The sequence below is a fragment of the Lipophrys pholis genome, assembly GCF_963383615.2.
Source record: "Lipophrys pholis genome assembly, chromosome: 12".
Classification (NCBI taxonomy): domain Eukaryota; kingdom Metazoa; phylum Chordata; class Actinopteri; order Blenniiformes; family Blenniidae; genus Lipophrys; species Lipophrys pholis.
This window is the reverse complement of record NC_137641.1, coordinates 19,324,107-19,330,430: the sequence shown is the minus strand read 5'-3', so window position 1 is coordinate 19,330,430 and position 6,324 is coordinate 19,324,107.

The window sequence follows — 6,324 nt, the reverse complement described above, 5'->3', positions numbered from 1 at the left end:
CAGTGCTGTTGATCATCCTAACAAGATGTTTATGTGACAGTTAAATCCATAAGGGTCATTTTAATAATGCACCTGTCCTCTGCTCAAGGTTCAACCAAGGTGGAAAAAAACACACTGTCCTCAACATGGAACAAAATGTTCATTAAACTCCATTAGGACATCAGGCAGGACTGTCCCTAGAAGGATCGTTTTTCTCACTTCACCTCCCGCTGTCTCATGTCCTCTCACACAGCCTCTGCCTCCAGACTGGAGAAGCATTAGGATTCTCTCCATGGATGTGAAAGACTGCTTCCCACTTGTTACCCTCTGTGATGTGAACCATGAGCTCCTCTTTGTGCCACAATATTTTCTTCAAGCCAGCCTCTCAACACGAACCGTTTCACCACCCCCTCCAAACTCCTTTTACAGCTCTTCATTTGTCTCCTCTAATCATCCAATCCAAGCCTAGAACAACGTGCCTCTCTAATACGGCTCAGCTGAGGGGCAGTTTGAGGCCATGTTAAGGAGAGCGGAGTGTATTTTTTATTGCATTTATTATTCAAACTCACAGAAGGAGAGATTAGTGCAGTTTGCAAGTCTTCGCTGTTGAAATATTTATATCAGGAGAGAATGAGATGTCTGGATTGGTCTTGTTGGGTTGAATTCATTCCTCTCTTTTTTTCATGAGAGGACTTGCATTATGCCCTGTGTCTGTTTAGTCACATGTTCTTCTTTCTTGTAGGGACAAACAATAATAAGAGGACATTTTTAAACACAGATTAAGCCAAACTTGAGGGTGCAATTCCAGTTCAAACATTGAAGGACCATTAAAATTATAGGCTTTGCGTTGTGAAAATGGTTTGTAAATATTGAAGAATGTGCCTTAAAAATGAACATTTCTATTGAATTAAATAGAAGAGGAGGGTCAGAGGGGGTATTCATGTGTGCCCATACCCTGCAATCATGGTGATATTTGTCAAAGGGGCTGGTCTGGTCTTCTCTGCTGACACTTATTGTTCTTCTTTTCTAAAAATAACATTTAAAAAGGGTTTTTTTGGGGGGGTTTTTTGCATTGCAATTGCATGGTGGAACTCACAAATACGTCCGTGCAGTTTAATACAATCGAGTACAATCTGCTTGTCGATGCAAGACCATCAAAGAGTCACACAGAAGTGGGCCACTGCCTTGGGGCCCAAAACCCTTTGGGGCTTTGAACATCACAGCATCATTTTATCGCATGAGCATTTGAAAGAGGATTTTGCACTTAAAGAAATATCATGTGACTTTACAAATACACATTAGGATTCAACTCGCACTCTTCAGAAATGTGTGATTAATAGAACTACTAGGCATGAAATAGCGCTGCCTTCACTCATATATTGAGATTGAGCACCTATCAAAAATTACAACTGTGACATTCATCTGACAAAACATCTGCAGGCTCATTTGACTTTATACATATTGGATTTTTTTTTCACTGAATGAAATCTCCTTGTAGATAACTTATCCTGCATATTAGGGCTTTTCTATGTGTGGGAGCCTTCCATCCTTCACTGAGTTACAGTATGTACATTCCTCTGCTACTGAGCTGGGCTTTCATTTACAGAGGGCTCTGTGCATCTGCTTTTTACTCATTTTCACTGCCAAAACCTTCTTAAACAGACGAGTCTCTCCACTACTGTGGAGTGAACTCACTGGTCATTATTCATTCTCTACTTGTCAAACAATACTACTGAACCCAAGTAGCCTCTTTTAGAATTGGAGCTTCACCAGGTTTGAATCCATCCGTCTTCTATTCTGCTTTATCCTGTTCAGGGTCAATAGAACTGATCCCAGCTAAATACTGTATGCATGACGGCAGGTCACCAGTGGTTTGAATACAGTCGTTATAAATACATTGCTACTACACAAACAAGTAACAATAACAGAGGTAGAAACCCTGAGGGCAGACAATGTGAAAGATGTAACTACAGCAGAGCAGTAGACAGTCAGAGCTCCTAAACTCTGCATTGTGTGTGACATCCAGGTACATCTCTAGGGAGTTGTACATCAGGAAAACAGTGTTATAGGCTCTAAATGTACTCCATAGCCCACAGTACAAGTGACACAGACGTATAAATCCATCTTTCCTTTAGGGTGTAAGCGCGCAGGCTTAATAGAAGGTGTAAAATATATAGTCATAAAGCATTTTGATAAACAATATATTTTATTAAAATTTCCGGTACACACGGCACATGTTCATGTCTCAAAACTACTGTTTGAAAATGCATTTATACTTTTATTTATCCATTGAACTTTTTTCCTTCCAATTTTTTCAGATGGGAATATTTACAAATGAGTCAGTTGTCTATAAATCCATCCATTTTGTATACCACTTTATTGAATTTGAAGGGTTGTGAGGGGTTGTGCCCATTCCCAGTCGACAATAGAAAGTAGAAACACCCGAGACGGGTCACCAGTCTACCTACGACCAACACACACCCACACGTACTCTAAATTACCCATAAACTATGTGTACTCTAAAGTCAATGATTCTCTGCATCTGGAGGCTGTGTAGCTACGAAAAACCAACTTTCAAACTCCACACAAGACCCCCAAGCGAAGGGTCAAATTGGTAATATTGTCACTGTTAGGCAAGAGCCACCATGCCACTGAGCAGCCCTAAACAAAGTTGTGTTCTCTCAAAGCCTTGCAAACAGTGCAGGGTCAGGATGTATTATTTCTCTATAGTGATTGGTCTCAGTATCCCTGAGCTAATAAGAAAGCCACCATGTCCAGTTTGCTGACTTAATCGGAAGTTGGTGTTGACAGGTACATACACATTGCCCCAGGTGTGGTGGGACACTCGGCAGTCAGCGGGAATTAAAAAGTAAAAGAGTTTGATCCCTTGGATCTTTCGAACTGGTTATGTAAAGTTTATTTAGCAGTTTATCAGTTGATGAGTCGAGCTGAGCTGAATCACTGAGGAGGGAAATAATCGGGGCATTTGCATGATGCTGCATTAATTATTTTGTCCCTGTTCATACATTGTAAATAAGAGACAATTTACAGTGCTTAGCAGAGCTGATAGTAAAATTAATCATGGCACTTCATTAACAATAGAGACAGTAAATGTAATGCACAATATAGCCTAGATTGACCACATACGATAACACTCTTTCACGACACATAAAACGACAGCATGTTCATCAGTTGGGGACCATTTGTTGCAAATATTTGTTTTTCGCCCGTGTTGATGCTTGTTCCCAGCTGAAAGCAATGCATGGTGGGTAAGTGTTTGGGGAAATATCCAAATTGTCCGAGGCAGGATAATGTCACATAAAAACCAGAGGCTTTCTGCATAAACTGGCAGACACAAAGGAGCATGATTTTCCCCAAATCTGTCCTCCTCCACTCATCCAAACTCCACCTCCCCTCCTCTCCTTTTACCTCTGGATCACAGCTGACTTTACGGCATCTCGTCTCATTTGTGTTTGCTGACACATCAGCAGTGGCAGCAGGGAGATAAGTGAGCATGTAAGAGAGCTGTGAAGGTGCAGAGTGAATGAAAGAGGGATGATCCAGCAGCGACTGAGTGAAGTGTGAGGGAACAGAAACAGATGGGTAAAGAGGTTGAAGTGCGATGGTGTGAAAGATAAAGAAAATCAGTTAGCGTACAGACGCGAGAGCCACATGGAGAGGGAAGTGGGAAGACAACTTGGCCTCACACGAAGGCCAGTGACATCAGAAAGACACACAGATCTCTGGGTTTTTTTTGCCTCAGGGAGCAGCATCCTTTATTACATTAACCAACACAATCCCAGCCTCTCTGTTCTGCTCCCTGCTGTCTGCTCTCATCCACTCTTTTTTTTTTTCTTTCAAGAGCCTCTTCCAAAACAAACAAACAAAACAAATCTGTGGTTTGACATTATGCATGAAATTTAAACCAATTCAAGCTGAATTTGCATCAAAGTTTCAGCCAATAACATGCCACATTTCATATTGCTGTCATGGAAACTCAAAAAGGATCCAGTCATTTCTGTAGAAAATAAATGTTTCCTTGAAGTTGCAATTAAAATTTGTACTCATCCAACCAATCAGTAGGAAGCTCACTAAACTAATCAGAATTTTATTGTTTCCACTGATTAAAACTTTTGCATCTGCATCTAAAAGCATTGCTTTGTACAGCTGGTATTGCAATCAGTCCATAATTATTCAGAAGACTGCTGGTTGTGTTTTGTAATTTAAAAAAAAATTCTTAATCAACTCTCTTTGTATGTATTTTCTGACACGTTTAGGGTTTGCTTTCACACTTTCACGGTCAAACTAAAGGCTTCACCAGCTGGTTCAGGCACTGTTAAACAGAGGGAGAGAACGCATTAGTGAAATTGCCTTCTGGGATTATCGTTGGAGTTCACTTTTTCCACAGCAGATATTTCGACTTGTCTTTATTGAAAAGGCTTTGGTGATACAAAAACCATTCACAGTCACTCCCATTTGGTTGAGTGCCACAGTGAGTCATGAAACCAACGTAAAAAATAAAATAAAATAAAAAAGAGTCTGACATCAATGCAGTCAAATGAAAATGATTGTTTGTTAACCTTTTCTGACATCATCCTGTAGAAATGATTCATAATCATCCAATGATCCAGACTGCACATAAGCTTTACTTTTACTCCTGCAGGACTCAGAAAAGCCAAAATATCCATCTTGCAAATTTTTTAAATGCTCTACAGCTATAATTCACCAGTCTATAAAAAAAAAAATCCTTACTTCTCTCAAAAGAGGTGATATTTCTTCTCGATCCAAACAATTAGTGCTTACAAGGAAAAGTAATTCCTGTTTCAAATGTCTTGTTCATATTATTTGCCTAAGGGCAAATAGCTTTAAGCTTTAAGTCAAAAAACAATCCATGTTGTATAAGTGACAATATGGGCCAAAAGACAGCACTGAAATGGAAATGCCAAAATGTCGTATCTTGAGATAAACTTGGTGGCCTTACTGTATGGAGCTTGCATGTTTTGTTTTGTTTTGTTTTCAGACATTTGTCAAAAAAAAAAAAAAGGAATTTGCATGTTTTCATTGTTGGCTCCAAAGTGCCCATAGAGATGAATGTATGTGTGTTTGTCCTGTGAGGGACCGGTAACCTCTCAAGGCTGCACCCTGTGTTCACTTACAGTCAGCTATGATCATTTCTCCAGCAGTAAGAACGAGTTGGATAAGGTGGTTCAGAAAAATGGAGGGATGGACAAAAGCAGATGTTCCATGATGTTCACAAAGATTCTTATGTTGATAGATATTGAGCTGAGCTCATGACACATTAAGGCTTTTTAAAGCCCGGAATTTTTCATCAGTCCATTTCTCACCATTTGATTTTGTTCACTTCTGTAGTTCATAGACTTCTTGTCACTGGAAGTCTGTTCTACATAACACTATGTGTTAAAGTAATCTATTCATTAATCTATCTATGAAAATAATCTGCCATTGTATTACGATTGTATGTAAATAGTGTTTTCCATGATAGTGGCAGAGTAACAGTAGTTGAAGTCATGTTGACAGAAACTGATACAACAGGTTTGCCTCTTCACATACAAAACGAATCATTCCGGTTGCGCTCCAACAGACCATTAGTTTATGGAACTCTTTTTCGTATTTGTTTTTCAGTGTGCTATAAAGTTCTGTATGGAAACTTTAGTACATGTAAAGAGGCAGTACAGACACAATTCTATGCCGAGTAGATGTGTGGACATTTTATTTTATTCAGTTATTTCCAGACATGTACAAAAAAAAAAAAGGAAAAGAATCGAGAGAAACAGACAGTATTAATAATATAAAAGAGACACTCATTCAAATGAGTAGTCCAGCAATCGCTCAACATACACTCCAATTTTACAATATGTGTATAACATGTTTGAATAAGGGGTAGGAAGAAGTATAACTTAATTTCCTGTAACATTTGGCAAGTTCTGTATATGAGCGCTTGCTTGCTTCTCAGCAAGCTGTGTGCACCCTGATAGAATCACAACTCTAACAGTGTGGCCAAGTACAAACTGAGCGTATTGGTTCTTTTATTTAAAAGAAATATCACTTTGTAACCAGTGGTAACCATTAGTTCATCCGTGTCACATTTGAATGCAATTGGTCAGTACTGCATTCGAAATAAGCATTCCAAATGCAATTTTTCAGTCAGCGAAGCTGAATTGAGCTCTTTCTGAATCCTTCCCGTCCCTAACCCTGAATTGTTGACTCAGTCGACCCCACCTTCTAGACACAATGTTTATTGAAGATGAGGACATGACCAAATACAATGTTTGTGCACTTAGATATCAAATGGCTCACTGTGTCATGACTCTGTAAACACAGGAG